This window comes from Oncorhynchus mykiss, chromosome 1 (genome assembly GCF_013265735.2).
Source record: "Oncorhynchus mykiss isolate Arlee chromosome 1, USDA_OmykA_1.1, whole genome shotgun sequence".
NCBI lineage: Eukaryota > Metazoa > Chordata > Actinopteri > Salmoniformes > Salmonidae > Oncorhynchus > Oncorhynchus mykiss.
This window is the reverse complement of record NC_048565.1, coordinates 47,164,990-47,183,789: the sequence shown is the minus strand read 5'-3', so window position 1 is coordinate 47,183,789 and position 18,800 is coordinate 47,164,990. Positions and strand designations below refer to the sequence as shown.

The 18,800-nt window shown below is 45.3% G+C and overlaps 1 long non-coding RNA gene across 1 annotated transcript; it reads left to right on the top strand.

The window, feature by feature from the left end:
• Positions 1-11,099: 11,099 nt before the first annotated feature.
• Positions 11,100-12,376, top strand: LOC118964695. Its single transcript, XR_005051910.1, has 3 exons — positions 11,100-11,137; positions 11,432-11,503; positions 12,036-12,376. It is a non-coding gene; the product is annotated as an uncharacterized LOC118964695 (long non-coding RNA).
• Positions 12,377-18,800: the final 6,424 nt, after the last annotated feature.

Genomic DNA, 18,800 nt, shown 5'->3' with positions numbered 1-18,800 from the left:
CCAACATGCATTGACAATGTCCGAAAGCCGCATTGTATCAGATATACTTCATCATGAGATTGAAATTGGTAGGCTCATCCAAACAATTCATTAATATGCAATTGTTACTTTGCATGTTTTTACCTTATATTTATTTACTGCTTGCTAATGATTAGCGTGCTAGCTAGCGGTTAGCGTGCTAGCTAACGGTTAGCGTGCTAGTTTAGCATAATTGGTCAAAATGTCTTTGATTCAGAATACATGTTTGTGGTTAACCCAATGTTACATGCATTGAACAATAATATTGCCATTGTAACTTTAATTGGTTTACAAGCTAGCTAGAAAAGCCAGTTCCTTTTCATCTGTTTTGTCAAGTCATAAGCATGCATGTGTGCTGAAATATTTAAATAAATCCCCTCATTTAATTATTTTATTTAAGTTTGTGCAGTTTTTTTATCACCCTTTCTTACCCAAAGAGAAAAAGTTGCTAGTTATTTTGGCTTTGCACTCCAAAGAGTGAAACACCACAACAGGAATAAGGATTGTGTAAAGTGTCAAATTTGGTAGGACTGCCAATTCACATGCCTTCCTTTAGCCATATCACTCATACTGTTACTGGTTTAGACCATCCATAAAAGCAGATGTGCTTTAGTTGTATCCAGGAACTTGCATAATGTGCTTATGTTATGCTTATACTTGCTTTTTTTTTTACCTTGAAAGTCGTCTTAAAAAAGGAAATTGTAATAGATGTTTGTAGGACCTCATTCAGTCAATGATAACAGTCATTGGTGTCCCCCAGCCCATCCCCTTTGTTGTGTGCCGAGCAATCTTGTCATTCTTTGAGAAACTTGTCTTTCTTTACGAAGGCACTGCAGAGGCTAAGAAGACGTATGGAAACTCTAAAAGAAACATAATTCAACGTGTAGGCCAGATTTGAAAAGGAAATAATAAATCCTGAAGCTCAGGTTTGTCAGTTGGTTAGAATGAGGATACTGGGGATTGTGTAATCATATTCAATTGCCTAAGTGGCACATGACTAATTTAATATTATTGCATCCTTAGATGTCAGACACCGAGGCTGCCAGTACCGTATACGTAAGTTAGTGTCATTCAACACCAGCACATACTGTAAGTTCTTGTGAATCTGCTTTGTAAATCAAAGACTGTCAGGTGCGTGAATGAGGACCCAAAAGTGAATTAACAAACAGAGTTTCTTTAATGATGAACACACGTGGGCTCAGATGGACAGGTAGATTCCGACAGGACAGGACAAGGTTGCAGCAAACACGATGATAGTCTGGTTCAGGCATGAGACACACAAACAAGAATCCGACAAGGACAGGAACAAAAACAGAGAGAGATATAGAGGACTAATCAGAGGGAAAAAGGGAACAGGTGGGAAAAGGGGTGACGAGGTAGTTAGGAGGAGACAAGGAACAGCTGGGGGAAAGCGGGGGAGAAAAGGTAACCTAAAACGACCAGCAGGGGGAGACAGGGTGAAGAGAAAGGACAGAAACAAGACACAACAGGACAATACATGACAGTACCCCCCCACTCACCGAGCGCCTCCTGGCGCACTCGAGGAGGAAACCTGGCGGCAACGGAGGAAATCCTCGATCAGCGCACGGTCCAGCACGTCCCGAGAGGGAACCCAACTCCTCTCCTCAGGACCGTACCCCTCCCAATCTACGAGGTACTGGTGACCACGGCCCCGAGGACGCATGTCCAAAATCCTACGGACCCTGTAGATGGGTGCGCCCTCGACAAGGATGGGGGGGGGGGGGGGGGAGACGAGCGGGGGCGCGAAGAACGGGCTTGATACAGGAGACATGGAAGACCGGGTGGACGCGACGAAGGTATCGCGGAAGAAGAAGTCGAACTGCGACAGGATTAATGACCCGAGAAATACGGAACGGACCAATGAACCGCGGGGTCAACTTGCGAGAAGCCGTCTTAAGGGGAAGGTTCTGAGTGGAGAGCCAAACTCTCTGACCGCGACAATATCTAGGACTCTTAGTTCTACGCTTATTAGCAGCCCTCACAGTCTGCGTCCTATAACGGCAAAGTGCAGACCTGACCCTCTTCCAGGTGCGCTCGCAACGTTGGACAAAAGCCTGAGCGGAGGGGACGCTGGACTCGGCGAACTGAGATGAGAACAGCGGAGGCTGGTACCCGAGGCTACTCTGAAAAGGAGATAGCCCGGTCGCAGACGAAGGAAGCGAGTTGTGGGCGTATTCTGCCCAGGGGAGCTGTTCTGACCAAGACGCAGGGTTGCGAAAAGAAAGACTGCGTAAGATGCGACCAATAGTCTGATTGGCCCGTTCTGCTTGACCGTTAGACTGGGGGTGAAAGCCGGAAGAGAGACTGACGGAAGCCCCAATCAAACGGCAAAAACTCCCTCCAAAATTGAGACGTGAATTGCGGACCTCTGTCCGAAACGACGTCTGACGGAAGGCCATGAATTCTGAAAACATTCTCGATGATGATTTGTGCCGTCTCTTTAGCAGAAGGAAGCTTAGCAAGGGGAATGAAATGAGCCGCCTTAGAGAACCTATCGACAACCGTAAGAATAACAGTCTTCCCCGCTGACGAAGGCAGTCCGGTGACAAAATCTAAGGCGATGTGAGACCACGGTCGAGAGGGAATGGGAAGCGGCCTGAGACGGCCGGCAGGAGGGGAGTTACCGGACTTAGTCTGCGCGCAGACCGAACAAGCAGCCACGAAACGACGCGTGTCATGCTCCCGGGTGGGCCACCAAAAACGCTGGCGAATGGAAGCAAGCGTACCCCGAACGCCAGGGTGGCCGGCTAACTTGGCAGAGTGAGCCCACTGAAGAACGGCCAGACGAGTAGGGACGGGAACGAAAAGAAGGTTCCTAGGACAAGCGCGCGGCGACGGAGTGTGAGTGAGCGCTTGCTTTACCTGCCTCTCAATTCCCCAGACAGTCAACCCGACAACACGCCCCTCAGGGAGAATCCCCTCGGGGTCAGTGGAGGCTACTGAAGAACTGAAGAGACGAGATAAAGCATCAGGCTTGGTGTTCTTAGAGCCCGGACGATAAGAAATCACGAACTCGAAACGAGCGAAAAACAGCGCCCAACGCGCCTGACGCGCATTAAGTCGTTTGGCAGAACGGATGTACTCAAGGTTCCTATGGTCAGTCCAAACGACAAAAGGAACGGTCGCCCCCTCCAACCACTGTCGCCATTCGCCTAGGGCTAACCGGATGGCGAGCAGTTCGCGGTTTCCCACATCATAGTTACGTTCCGCCGGCGACAGGCGATGAGAAAAATACGCGCATGGGTGGACCTTGTCGTCAGAGAGGGAGCGCTGAGAAAGAATGGCTCCCACGCCCACCTCTGACGCGTCAACCTCGACAACGAACTGTCTAGAGACGTCAGGTGTAACAAGGATAGGAGCGGATGTAAAACGATTCTTGAGGAGATCAAAAGCTCCCTGGGCGGAAACGGACCACTTAAAGCACGTCTTGACAGAAGTAAGGGCTGTGAGAGGAGCTGCCACCTGACCGAAATTACGGATGAAACGACGATAGAAGTTCGCGAAGCCGAGAAAGCGCTGCAGCTCGACGCGTGACTTAGGGGCGGGCCAATCAATGACAGCTTGGACCTTAGCGGGATCCATCTTAATGCCTTCAGCGGAAATAACAGAACCGAGAAATGTGACGGAGGAGGCATGAAAAGTGCACTTCTCAGCCTTCACAAAAAGACAATTCTCTAAAAGGCGCTGGAGGACACGTCGAACGTGCTGAACATGAATCTGGAGTGACGGTGAAAAAATCAGGATATCGTCAAGGTAAACGAAAACAAAGATGTTCAGCATGTCTCTCAGGACATCATTGACTAATGCCTGAAAGACAGCTGGAGCGTTAGCGAGGCCGAAAGGAAGAACCCGGTATTCAAAGTGCCCTAACGGAGTGTTAAACGCCGTCTTCCACTCGTCCCCCTCCCTGATGCGCACGAGATGGTAAGCGTTACGAAGGTCCAACTTAGTGAAAAACCTGGCTCCCTGCAGGATCTCGAAGGCTGAAGACATAAGAGGAAGCGAATAACGATTCTTCACTGTTATGTCATTCAGCCCTCGATAATCTATGCAGGGGCGCAGAGACCCGTCCTTCTTCTTGACAAAAAAAACCCCCGCTCCGGCGGGAGAGGAGGAGGGGACTATGGTACCGGCGTCAAGAGCTACAGACAAATAATCCTCGAGAGCCTTACGTTCGGGAGCCGACAGAGAGTATAGTCTACCCCGGGGGGGAGTGGTTCCCGGAAGGAGATCAATACTACAATCATACGACCGGTGTGGAGGAAGAGAGGTGGCCCTGGACCGACTGAACACCGTGCGCAGATCGTGATATTCCTCCGGCACCCCTGTCAAATCACCAGGCTCCTCCTGTGAAGAAGAGACAGAGGAAACAGGAGGGATAGCAGACATTAAACATTTCACATGACAAGAGACGTTCCAGGAGAGGATAGAATTACTAGACCAATTAATGGAAGGATTATGACAAACTAGCCAGGGATGGCCCAAAACAACAGGTGTAAAAGGTGAACGAAAAATTAAAAAATAAATGGTTTCGCTATGATTACCAGAAACAGTGAGGGTTAAAGGTAGCGTCTCACGCTGAATCCTGGGGAGAGGACTACCATCCAGGGCGAACAAGGCCGTGGACTCCCTTAACTGTCTGAGAGGAATGTCATGTTCCCGAGCCCAGGTCTCGTCCATAAAACAGCCCTCCGCCCCAGAGTCTATTAAGGCACTGCAGGAAGCTGACGAACCGGTCCAGCGTAGATGGACCGACAAGGTACTGCAGGATCTTGAAGGAGAGACAGGAGTAGTAGCGCTCACCAGTAGCCCTCCGCTTACTGATGAGCTCTGGCTTTTACTGGACATGAAGTGACAAAATGACCAGCAGAACCGCAATAGAGACAGAGGCGGTTGGTGATTCTCCGTTCCCTCTCCTTAGTCGAGATGCGGATACCTCCCAGCTGCATAGGCTCAGCTCCCGAGCCGGCAGAGGAAGATGGTAGTGATGCGGAGAGGGGGGCAACGGAGAACGCGAGCTCCTTTCCACGAGCTCGGTGACGAAGATCAACCCGTCGCTCAATGCGAATAGCGAGTTCAATCAAGGAATCCACGCTGGAAGGAACCTCCCGGGAGAGAATCTCATCCTTTACCTCTGCGCGGAGACCCTCCAGAAGACGAGTGAGCAAAGCCGGCTCGTTCCAGCCACTGGAGGCAGCAAGAGTGCGAAACTCAATAGAGTAGTCTGTTATGGATCGATTGCCTTGACATAGGGAAGACAGGGCCCTGGAAGCCTCCTCCCCAAAAACAGATCGATCAAAAACCCGTATCATCTCCTCCTTAAAGTCCTGATACTGGTTAGTACACTCAGCCCTTGCCTCCCAGATTGCCGTGCCCCACTCACGAGCCCGTCCAGTAAGAAGAGATATGACGTAGGCGACACGAGCAGTGCTCCTGGCGTAAGTGTTGGGCTGGAGAGAAAACACAATATCACACTGGGTGAGGAACGAGCGGCATTCAGTGGGCTCCCCAGAGTAACACGGCGGGTTATTGATTCTGGGCTCCGGAGATTCGAAAGCCCTGGAAGTGGCCGGTGGATCGAGGCGGAGATGGTGAACCTGTTCTGTGAGGTTGGAGACTTGGGTGGCCAGGGTCTCAACGGCATGTCGAGCAGCAGACAATTCCTGCTCGTGTCTGCCTAGCATCGCTCCCTGGATCTCGACGGCTGAGTGGAGAGGATCCGAAGTCGCTGGGTCCATTCTTGGTCGGATTCTTCTGTCAGGTGCGTGAATGAGGACCCAAAAGCGAATTAACAAACAGAGTTTCTTTAATGATGAACACACGTGGGCTCAGATGGACAGGTAGATTCCGACAGGACAGGACAAGGTTGCAGCAAACACGATGATAGTCTGGTTCAGGCATGAGACACACAAACAAGAATCCGACAAGGACAGGAACAAAAACAGAGAGAGATATAGAGGACTAATCAGAGGGAAAAAGGGAACAGGTGGGAAAAGGGGTGACGAGGTAGTTAGGAGGAGACAAGGAACAGCTGGGGGAAAGCGGGGGAGAAAAGGTAACCTAAAACGACCAGCAGGGGGAGACAGGGTGAAGAGAAAGGACAGAAACAAGACACAACAGGACAATACATGACAAAGACAGGCAAGTCTGCACTTTCATCCCAAATTCTTTGTATTATAACAAAATGTAAAGTAGAGGAGCACAGAGCCATAACTAATCAAAATGTCCAAATACTTTGTGTTATCTCTCCAGTTATCTAATATGCTTTTTTCTGCAATACAGTTGACCAAAGCCATGCTTGGATACAAGACTGATGACTCAATAACTATTATTGACAAATGTGAAGATGTTATGTCCCAGGGTCATCAGAGGAAGGCAATTTCTATGAAGAAAATCTGACCGGTATGCCTATCTATACCTTACATACACATGGACCTATTCTTATCTGATACAGTGCCTTGGGAAAGTATTCTGCCCCCTTGAACTTTGCGACCTTTTGCCACATTTCAGGCTTCAAACATAAAAATATAAAACTGTATTTTTTTGTGAAGAATCAACAACAAGTGGGACACAATCATGAAGTGGAACGACATTTATTGGATATTTCAAACTTTTTTAACAAATCAAAAACTGAAAAATTGGGCGTGCGAAATTATTCAGCCCCTTTAAGTTAATACTTTGTAGCGATTACAGCTGTAAGTCGCTTGGGGTATGTCTCTATCAGTTTTGCACATCGAGAGACTGAATTTTTTTCCCATTCCTCCTTGCAAAACAGCTCGAGCTCAGTGAGGTTGGATGGAGAGCATTTGTGAACAGCAGTTTTCAGATCTTTCAACAGATTCTCGATTGGATTCAGGTCTGGACTTTGACTTGGCCATTCTAACACCTGGATATGTTTATTTTTGAACCATTCCATTGTAGATTTTGCTTTATGTTTTGGATCATTGTCTTGTTGGAAGACAAATCTCCGTCCCAGTCTCAGGTCTTTTGCAGACTCCATCAGGTTTTCTTCCAGAATGGTCCTGTATTTGGCTCCATCCATCTTCCCATCAATTTTAACCATCTTCCCTGTCCCTGCTGAAGAAAAGCAGGCCCAAACCATGATGCTGCCACCACCATGTTTGACAGTGGGGATGGTGTGTTCAGGGTGATGAGCTGTGTTGCTTTTACGCCAAACATAACGTTTTGCATTGTTGCCAAAAAGTTCAATTTTGGTTTCATCTGACCAGAGCACCTTCTTCCACATGTTTGGTGTGTCTCCCAGGTGGCTTGTGGCAAACTTTAAACAATACTTTTTATGGATATCTTTAAGAAATGGCTTTCTTCTTGCCACTCATAGATCACTGCACCTGTACATAGCCCTCCTGTAATCAGCCCATCCAACTACCTCATCCCCATACTGTTATCTATTTTATTTATTTTGCTCCTTTGCACCCCAGTATCTCTACTTGTACACTCATCTTCTGCACATCTATCACTCCAGTGTTTAATTGCTATATTGTAACTATTTCGCCACTATGGCCTATTTATTGCCTTACCTCCGTTATCCTTCCTCATTTGCACACATTATATAGACGTTTTCTATTGTATTATTGACTGTATGTTTGTTTATTCCATGTGTAACTCTGTGTTGTTGTTGTTTGTGTTGCACTGCTTGGCTTTATCTTGGCCAGGTCGCAGTTGTAATTGAGAATTTGTTCTCAGATAGCCTACCTGGTTAAATAAAGGTGAAATAAAATAAATAAAAATACACACAAGTGTAAAGGAATGAATATGTACATGTAAGTATATGGATGAGGGAGATACAGAACATGGTATAGAGTACAGTATATACATATGAGATGAGTAATGTAGGGTATGTAAACAGTTTAGAAAGTAGCATTGTTAAAAGTGACATTTATTAAAAAATGTAATTATTAAAGTGCCTAGAGATTTTGAGTCAGTATGTAAGCAGCAGCCACTCAATGTTAGTGATTGCTGTTTAACAGTCTGATGGCCTTGAGATAGAAGCTGTTTTTTCAGTCTCTCGGTCCCAGCTTTGATGCACCTGTACTGACCTCACCTTCTGGATGATAGCCTGGGTGAACAGGCAGTGGCTCGCTCGGGTGGTTGTTGTCCTTGAGGATCTTTTTGGCCTTCCTGTGACATCGGATGGTGTAGTTGTCCTGGAGGGCAGGTAGTTTGCCCCCGGTGATGCGTTGTGCAGACCTCACTACCCTCTGAAGAGCCTTACGGTTGTGGGCGGAGCAGTTGCCGTACCAGGCGGTGATACAGCCCGACAGGATGCTCTCGATTGTGCATCTGTAAAGGTTTGTGAGTGTTTTTGGTGACGAGACAAATTTCTTCAGCCTCCTGAGGTTGAAGAGGCGCTGTTGCGCCTTCTTCACCATACTGTGTGTGGGTGGACCATTTCAGTTTGTGTACGCCGAGGAACTTCAAACTTTCCACCTTCTCCACTACTGTCCCGTTGAAGTGGATAGGAGGGTGCTCCCTCTGTTGTTTCCTGAATTCCACGATCATCTCCTTTGTTTAGTTGACGTTGAGTGTGAGGTTATTTTCCTGACACCACACTCCGAGGGCCCTCACCTCCTCCCTGTAGGCTGTGTTGTCATTGTTGGTAATCAAGCCTACCACTGTAGTGTCGTCTGCAAACTTGATGATTGAGTTGGAGGCGTGCATGGCCACGCAGTCATGGGTGAACAGGGAGCACAGGAGAGGGCTGAGAATGCACCCTTGTGGGACCGCAGTGTTGAGGATCAGCGGGATGGAGATGTTGTTTTCTACCCTCACCACCTGGAGGTGGCCCGTCAGAAAGTCCAGGATCCAGTTGCACAGGGCGGGGTCAAGACCCAGGGTCTCGAGCTAAATGACAAGTTTGGAGGGTACTATGGTGTTAAATGCTGAGCTGTAATCGATGAACATGATTCTTACATAGGTATTCCTCTTGCCCAGATGGGTTAGGGCAGTGTGATTGCGATTGCGTCGTCTGTGGACCTATTGGGGCGGTAAGCAAATTGGAGTGGGTCTAGGGTGGAGGTGATATGATCCTTGACTCGTCTCTCAAAGCATTTCATGATGACGGAAGTGAGTACTACGGGGCGATAGTCGTTTAGCTCAGTTACATTAGCTTTCTTGGGAACAGGAACAATGTTGGCACTCTTGAAGCATGTGGGTACAGCAGACTGGGATAGGGATTGATTGAATATGTCCGTAAACACACCAGCCAGCTGGTCTGCGCATGCTCTGAGGACACGGCTAGGGATGCCGTCTGGGCCGTCAGCCTTGCGAGTTTTAAGACATTTAAATGTTTTACTCACGTTGGCTGCGGTGAAAAAGAGCCCGCAGGTTTTGGTAGTGGGCCGTGTCAGTGGCACTGTATTGTCCTCAAAGCGAGCAAAGAAGTTGTTTAGTTTGTCTGGGAGCAAGACTTCAGTGTCCACGACGGGGCTGGTTTTCGTTTTATAATCCGTGATTAGCTACACTGTTTGTATTCGGTCATGTTTCCGGTTGCCTTGCCATGATTAAAAGCAGTGATTCGCGTTTTCAGTTTTGTGCGAATGCTGCCATCAATCCATGGTTTCTGGTTGGGGAAGGTTTTAATAGTCACCGTGGGCAACTTGCACTTGCTAATAAACTCGCTCACCGAATCAGCGTATACATCAATGTGGTTGTCTAAGGCTATCTGGAACATATCCCAGTCCACGTGATCGTAGCAATCTTGAAGTGTGGAATCAGATTGGTCGGACCAGCATTGAACAGACCTGAGCACTGACGTTTCCTGTTTTAGTTTCTGTCTATAGGCTGGGAGCAAGAAAATCGAGTTGTGGTCAGATTTGCGACTCTTTAATCATAAGACATACACCCCCGCCCTTCTTCTTACCAGAGAGATGTTTGTTTCTGTCGGCGCGATGTGTGAAGAAACCGGGTGGCTGTACCGAGTCTGATAACGTATCCCGAGTGAGCCATGTTTCCGTGAAACAGAGAATGTTACAATCTCTGATGTCTCTCTGGAAGGCAACCCTTGCTCGAATTTCGTCTACCTTGTGGTCAAGAGACTGGACATTGGCGAGTAGTATATTCGGAAGCGGTGAGCGATGTGCCCGTCTACGGAGCCTGACCAGAAGACCGCTCCGTCTTCCCCTTCTGGGACGCCATTGTTTTTGGTCGCCTTCTGGAATCCGATCCATTGTCCTGGGTGGTGGTCCAAACAGAGGATCCACTTTGGGAAAGCCATATTCATGGTCGTAATGTTGGTAAGTTGACGTTGCTCTTATATCCAATAGTTCTTCCCGGCTGTATGTAATTAGACTTCAGATTTCCTGGGGAACAGTGTAAGAAATAGACATTAAAAAACAAAATACTGCCTCCCGGGTGGCGCAGTGGTTAAGGGCACTGTACTGCAGCGCCAGCTGTGCCACCAGAGACTCTGGGTTCTCGCCCAGGCTCTGTCGTAACCGGCCGCGACCGGGAGGTCCGTGGGGAGACGCACAGTTGGCCTAGCGTCGTTCGGGTTAGGGAGCGTCTCAACACGCAAAAGCGACTCCTGTGGCGGGCCGGGCGCAGTGCGCGCTAACCAAGGTTGCCAGGTGCACCGTGTTTCCTCCGACACATTGGTGCGGCTGGCTTCCGGGTTGGATGCGCGCTGTGTTAAGAAGCAGTGTGGCTTGGTTGGGTTGTGTATCGGAGGACGCATGACTTTCAACCTTCGTCTCTCCCGAGCCCGTACGGGAGTTGTAGCGATGAGACAAGATACTACGAAATTGGGGAGGAAAAGGGGTAAAATTCCCCCCCACCCCCCCCCAAAAAAAACCCCCAAAAATACTGCATAGTTTCCTAAGAACGCGAAGCGAGGCGACCATCTCTGTCAGTTAGTGTATTTCCAACCATGCCAGCACAGAACGGTTCCGTTTGGATTGTACAGTGGTGTGAAAAAGGTTAGGATCCACCCTGATGGAGTCTGCCTTCATTTCAGCATGGTATTGCGCGTTCCCCTCTCACTACATGGCTGTATCTGTAGGGTTTGTGTGGCTGTAGCCGTCCCTCTCATACCAAGGGCCAATGACCAAGGGAAAGCTGGGACAAAAGAGAGGTTCACACGGTAAACATGTTTACTACTGTCTTCAGTCAGTGCATTTTCACTCTGGCAAAAAATGCTGACTCTAATTTGTTGTGCATTGATTTAACTTGCTGCAATTTGATTTTGTTTTTGTCTTTTACAAACTATTATGTCTGAAGAAATGGATGCTGCGGCCACTGATTGCGCATCAGAGAATGACTGAAAAAGAGGAGTCATCTGAAGAATTCTATGAAGAAAATCTGACCGGTATGCCTATACCTTACATACACATGGACCTATTCTTAATTACAATGTCCTTTTCAACATGTTTTCCAGGAGAGATGTCAGCGATTCGGGCCAAACAACCAATGACCAAGGGAAGACTGGGACAAAAGAGAGGCTCACACGGTAAGCATGTTTCCTACTGCCTTCAGGCAGTGCATTTTCACTCTGTAGTGTCAACCTATGGGCCATACTGTGCTGGTCCAGATCAATCCTGTCTTTATCAGTTAGTGTATTTCCAACCATGCCAGCACAGAACGGTTCGGTTTGGATTGGACACAAGTCAAGACGTTAGATCTGGAACTAGTGTGTCAGGATAGATGATAACACAGAAGGATTACCACACTTTACATTGTTTTTCTTGAGGGAGGGAACTTGATTTAATAGGTATTGCTTTTATTAGAAGGTTTACATTGCAAACAGATTGTTGGGCTTAGATTCCATACAGATTGAGTCTGCTTTGATGTCAGCATTGCACATTCTCCTCTCACATCCTTATCTATGTAGTTATTTAGTTGGGATTATTAGTTTAATTTCAACACAGTCTCTGCAGATACAGCTGTAACCTTGTAGAGTTAATACAGAGAGATGTTCAAGTACTGTATTGTAGTCAACCTTTATTTAATGTAGTCATTCATAATGCGATCTCTTTACAAAGGTGACAAAGGAACAAAAAGGTATTGGTCGACAATAGAGGTGGATGCAGTTGAAGATTCCTTGATGAACTTTATCCGAATGGGGAAAAATGCCTGGAAAACAAGACTGTGAGAAATGCATTGCTGCTTCTCCCCAAGCGCTTTTAAACAGGGACTGGAGAGCAGTACAGTTCTATAGACACAACAGAATAGTTGCAGATCAGAGAAAATAAGTGTATGAGATGCTTCTGGCTATCTCATAGGCAGATGACAAATGTCGTCTATCTCACTGTTCAGGGGAAGTTTTTCCTGGTGGATGGTTCACGAGGTGAGATCTTGCATGGAGCCCCAGATCGAGGGTGATTGACCGTCATCTTGAACTTCTTCCATTTTCTATTAATTGCGCCAACAGTTGTTGCCTTCTCACCAAGCTGATTGCATATTGTCCTGTAGCCTATCCCAGCCTTGTGCAGGTCTACAATTTTATCCCTGATGTCCTTACACAGCTCTCTAGTCTTGGCCATTGTGGAGAGGTTGGAGTCTGTTTGATTGAGTGTGTGGATAGGTGTCTTTTATACAGGTAACGAGTTCAAACAGGTGCAGTTAATACAGGTAATGAGTGGAGAACAGGAGGGCTTCTTTAAAAAAAACTAACAGGTCTGTGAGAGCCGGAATTCTTACTGGATATATTGAATCCATTACTAAAATGGTTGTTCCAGTTTAAATACTTTAATGAAGAACTACACTACAGCCGTTGAGTTGCCTTCCGTGTTGCTTCATTCTGGCATTCTACATGGATATTTTCAGTCATAAAATATAAATAATGTGTCAAATATAGAGATTTTAAAATTGTTAATTATTTTACGCTTCCATTAGGTACAACTTAGGCAGTTGGATAGCTTTTATAGATTTCATAGGAGACATTCTCTCGATGGCTGATGGCAATGCATTGAGTGGCTGCTGCCAACATACAGACTCAATCTCTAGCCACTTTAATAATGAATTATTCGATGTAATAAATGTATCACTAGTCATTTAAACTGTGCCACTTTATATAATGTTTACATACCCTACATTTCTGTCATTTAAATAGTTGAGGCTGTGTGTTAGTTTAGATGGTGTTCAAGGTACAAAGTGTTCAACCTCCTTTCTTACAGAACTTTAGTGCCCCCCTGTGGAATATCACGTGTCGTTACATGGGGATCAACATTTGTTTTTGAGGGTTGAAAAAAACAAACATGGATAATGTTAGAATAAAATCATGCTGAGGAAGTTTTATTCAAAAGACGAAGGATGAGACACGACGTGTCGTACAGTGTCAGGCTTCAGATCAAAAGAAAAACAATACAGTCTCTTCCTCGCAGTCCAACCAACGGTATTTTAAACGAAGCACAGTTGGAAGGCTAAGCAAATGTCATTCATATTTCACAAATGTAAGGCAACACTACATATATTCCAGATAAAGGGGTGGTTTTTATTCGTATAAAAGGAATAATTTATATAAGTGTTTCTTATGTGGCACTATCCAGGTCTTTCTTGCAAAAGTGGGTTCTTTTGGCAAGAGAGACCTGGTTACCGCAGAACCCAGCAGTTATATTTCATCTGCAGCTGTCTGCTTCCCTTACATGTGCAAGTTGAGACAGGGCCTCTTCGCGTCAGATGTACCTCCTTCGGAATAATACAAATTTGAATCGGAACTTCACTTATATTATTATTCCGATCAGCACTTACCTCTACTCTTTGGTCATCAAATCCAATGAAGAAATAAACATTCTACTAAAAGGGTATACTTCATAGCTCACAAGAAACCAACAACACACACCACAGATCATTTTCAACTGCAATAAAACTTTATAGAAACAGAATTCTTTGGAACATGGTGATGATAAATTAACATTTGCCTAACTAGAATAACAAGTGGATTAATATTAATCTCTAGTTCATACTGAGGGACATATTCTATCATCACATCAGCGTACTAGATACTCTGGATACTCCTAAGGGGTTGAAGCAGTCCATCTTCAGGAAGAGGCTCACAATTGGCCCAGTGTCGTCCGGTTTAGGGTTTGGCCGGGGTAGGTCGTCATTGTAAATAAGAATTTGTTCTTAACTAACTTCACAATTTAAATAAAGGTACAAAATAAATTAAATTAAGACGTGTGTGTGCGACCCCTTACAACTGGCTTTGCTCCATCTCTTCAGAAAGAGACTCTTCATCCACCTCCAAGATAGAGGGCAGTGATGGAGAGACACACACTGGGAAGAAAGGCCCAGACTTAAAGTTAACGTCCCAGTGAATGGGCTTCACTCTCTTCCTACGCCCTCGTTGTCTATTCTCCCGCTCGGCCTTGGCACGGGAGGCGGGCATGTGCCCCCGCTTGATAGGAGGCTGTTCTGCCAGTGGGACCAAGGGGGTCAAGAGGGTATCAAAGGGGCACTTCTCATCCGCCTGCACGGCTCTCCCACTGGTCAGTAAAGGGGAGTGGTCGGTGCGACCTGTGTGGCTGGGTGTATGTCTGGTCAGGGGGTGACAGCCATCTCCGCAGACTAAAGGTGGACCACAGAGGAACATCCTCTCAGTGCTACTGAAGGACAGGGGCTCAGAGGGTAATATGATTTGTTTGTCACCCAGTTGTTCTGGTAGCTGCTGGTCCAGCATAGCAGACTGGATCTGTAATAGCTGGATCTTCTTCGACACACGCCGTGATCTGGTGTTGGCAGGCCGGGCTGGCACTGGGGAGGCAGGTGGGGCAGGCACTCGGCTGGAAGGAACCGGAGATGCAGATGGAGTAGGCACCAGAAGGTCAGGTACATAGCTGACCATTGGGGTAGGCAATGGGATGGCCATCAGGGGAGGTGAGGCTGACACTGCAATGGTTGGCAGCACAGGGAAAGAATTGGTGCTCTCCCTCCTACCCATGTAGTTTATAATCTCTAAGGTCTGGTTAGGGAACCTCAGAGTGCTGCCATCAGTATGTCTTGTTATCCTAGCTATCCCGGTCTTGGGTCGAGCCAGGCTTCTGCTGGCCTGGACCTCCGGCTGGAGGACATCCACAGGAGAACATGGCGATTGCAAGAGGCTTCCGTCGGGCAGAGACCGTCTGGCCTGAGCAGGAGGAGAGCGGGGCCTTTGGTCCTGGATGTTAGACCTCTGGAGAGGATTGGCCTGGATCCTGACCTCAGACTGGCTGCATGGAGTCCCAGATAAAGGAGCTACTGCCTTGGCTGCAGTGGAGCATAAATTGGGTCTCCTAGGGATGCTTCCTGGTATCTGTGGTCTGCTGGATTTAACCTCTGGCTCCTTCTTGTGGCTGGAGATCAATGTGCTCCCTCCGGTTTTGGTTTTAACCGGACCCAGAGGCTTGCTACCCATCTGTCCCTCCAGCTGCAGACGAGGCATGCGAGGCACCTTGAGGGTGTTTTTGTTCCTTTGGGCATTGAGAGAGGTCACAGTGAGCATTGGGAGCCTGATGGGTGGAGTGGCCAATGGAAGCCTTCCCATGTCAGCCCTCTCTTTAATCACATCCATGTTGTGGAAGTGGGATCGGCTATTCTTTCTCCCTGGTGGCATTGGCTGTAGGACAATATCACTGGCACACCGGACACTGAGGATGTCTGTCAGGCTGTTCTCAGAACTGTTCTGACTGGTCTCTTGTGTCCTAGTCCTGGACTTCCCTCTGTCTTTCATGGCTGTGAGAGTCACAGTGGAAGAGCAAACAATATGTTTGAGAATAAGAATATAGAATAAATTACATATATTACAATAGAATTTGATCAAAGTTGTTTTTATGAACTAGTGTTTTTCCACTTTCAAAGGACATTCCAATTCCTGCCAAAATGTTCACAAATTCATAAAAATGAAAGATTCACAGACTAAGGCCTACCTTCAATTTGGACTTCCAGATAATTTGCTCACGTAGGATTTGACTGTACAGTTTCAAGAATATATTAAGACCACAATACCTAGTTTAAATAAATACTTTTTTTTGTCACAAATCACAAAACATAACCGTTTTTCTTAGTTATTGATCAAATAAAGTTGTCATAAGATAAAAGTAGTGTATTTGAGATGATTTCATTAAATTATAGGTCCTACCTCAGTTCAGGAAGAGAGTCAATGACCTGTCTATGGTATGTCTTATTTTAACAAAAGAATGCTTCATTATGACATCATGTACATTATGACATAGTAGCCGTCCACATCATAAAAGTTTGTCAAAACCACTTGAATAGGCATGAAATGTCAAATTAAATACAATATGCCTAATTCAACATTTGAATAAGATAGTACTTTGACAGTAAATATTCAGTTTATTTGCTTATATTTTCATTACAGTAGTGGATTTGAATGTATTAAAATGAGAGTAGGCCTAGTGAGTTTCCTAGAACTCAATCGCTCATTGAACATCTGTGTGGAACGTTCGCAGCTGACGCCACGGACGCCTTTGAAAAACATTCACGATTTTAGTTTCATATTCAACTTATCAGCAATAATGCACGGCAAATACATTCCCAGTACTCAAATAAACCTGACAATCGCAATTGTTTATTTATTAGAGCATCCTCTTAGAATGAGAATCACTGTGGTGTCAATGTTTTTGATTATGTCCAAGTAGGAACATAGCTACTGGTATTTTGACTTCTATACTATAATAGTAGTAGTTGTGTGTGTTTTCTTGTTGTGCATTCGTTTTGAGTCAAAGCTAAACCCACAATTTTTTGGTCCCATTCGGTATTAGCACCGTCAGCCAATAGGGGAAGTGACATGCCTGAAGCCTAAATTGATGTTGTCAACTAAACACAATTCAATATTACTTTTGTAATACAGGTAATAGCCTAAAGTTAAGGCTCTCTTACAAACTAATGTAACAGTATTTATTCAACCTTAACATAAGTAACAGATTCATGGCCACATTTTGAGGTTACTATAACTATACATGTATTCATATGTCAAGTTAATCATATAAAGTGTGCATGTTCAAGACAGCATGCATACTGTGGGTTGTGGAGATATTCACAATGGCTGTAGTCAATGTAGAATCTCGAATGGCACTGATCACTTGCACCATGTCATCTCAACTTCAAACCAGGTCATTTGGTTCTGCTTTTTGATGAAGCAGTGTGGTTTCGTCGCCAGGGTTGTGGGTGTGATTCCCACGGTTGACCAGTGTGACCGTATGCTAAATGACTAAAATGTAAATAACCAGTGGTGGAAAAAGTACTCAATTGTCATACTTTTTTTTTTACAATATATTTATTGCCATTTTTTATTTTTTTTAACAATCATCAGAATATGATACAGATAATGCCCCGTTATTCCTTCCACCTAAACAAAACACCATGCTACATGGGAGCACATCGTGCAAAACCCTTCCCTCCCCAACACAGGAACACCCCCCTCCCTCCCCTCTACCGGTATTAACTTCACTGATTAACAACAAAAAAAGAAACAGAATGACCTTCACATTCCATGCTAGAAAATAAATGATTCAACACAAAAACAAATAATAATAATAGATTCATGAAGAAAGTAGTAATGAGGCAGCTAAGGTGACGTCTCTAGAAACTACTGAAAGTCCCCCCAGACATCAGTAAATTCAAAGGGTTTATTACATCAATTGTATGTTATTCTTTCAGATGGAATATAGGAAGATAGTTCTTTTAGCCACATCTGCTTGCTTGGCGGAGTGTCACTCTTCCATATAATAGCTGTGCCAATTTAATGAATGTGGTTTTGCTACAAATATAATACATTTGTACAGTAATCTAATCAGACCTACATACTTAGGTCCAATATTCATCCTCTGTAAAACTTCAAACAGATAGTTCCATTCTATGTGGTCAAAAGCTTTTTCCGGTCATTCTCTACATAATGCATAATATTAAATAATCTTCTGATATTATCAGGAGTTGAGCGGTTTCTTACAAAGCCTGTTTGGTCCATATCAACCAAGTCAGGTAGAACCTTATCCAGTCTAAGAGCAATGAGTTTCACAAGAATCTTATATGAAGTGTTCAATAGAGATATTGGTCTATACGACCCACAAAGCATAGGATCTTTCCCAGGTTTTAACAAAACTGTGATCATTGTCTGGGAGCTTTTCTGTCTCTATGGCATAATTAAACTTACTGTAAAGAGGCTCAATTAGTTTGGGTAAAAAGGATCGAAAGAAATCAATAGGGAATCCGTCTAACCCTGGTGATTTTCCCCCAGCAGTGTTGAAAATGGATTCCCTAAATGGATTCCCTAATCTCTTTCTCCAAATGCTCTCTATCCTCATCATTAAAGTTTGTAAATTGAGTTTGTTCAAAAACTCATGCATTGTGGCAGGGGCATCCCCTTCAGACTTGTACAATGTTTCATAAAACTCTCTGAAGACTGGATAAATTTCCTCAGGACTGTGAACAACTGTGTTACTGGGTAGCTTAATAGAGCTAATAACTCTACTAGCATCCTCTCGTCTTATCTGGCAAGGAAGCAACTTTCCTGCTTTATCTCCATGTTCGTAGTGGTTTTGTTTTGTTCTCCTGAGAGCATTTTCCACTTCATGGGTCGTCAGGGTGTTATATTCCAACCGCTTTTAGTCTAATTTTTGTAGAGTTGAGTCATCAAATGTTACACTATGTTCATTTTCCAGATCTGTAATTTCATTCTCCAACGAATCTACTTGAGCCTTATACATCTGACAAGCATCTGAACTAAAGGATATGATTTGCCCCCTCAGATATGCAAGGAGAGCTTCTCATAAAATTAGGGAAGAGGCAGAGTTGTTATTGGTGCTAAAAAA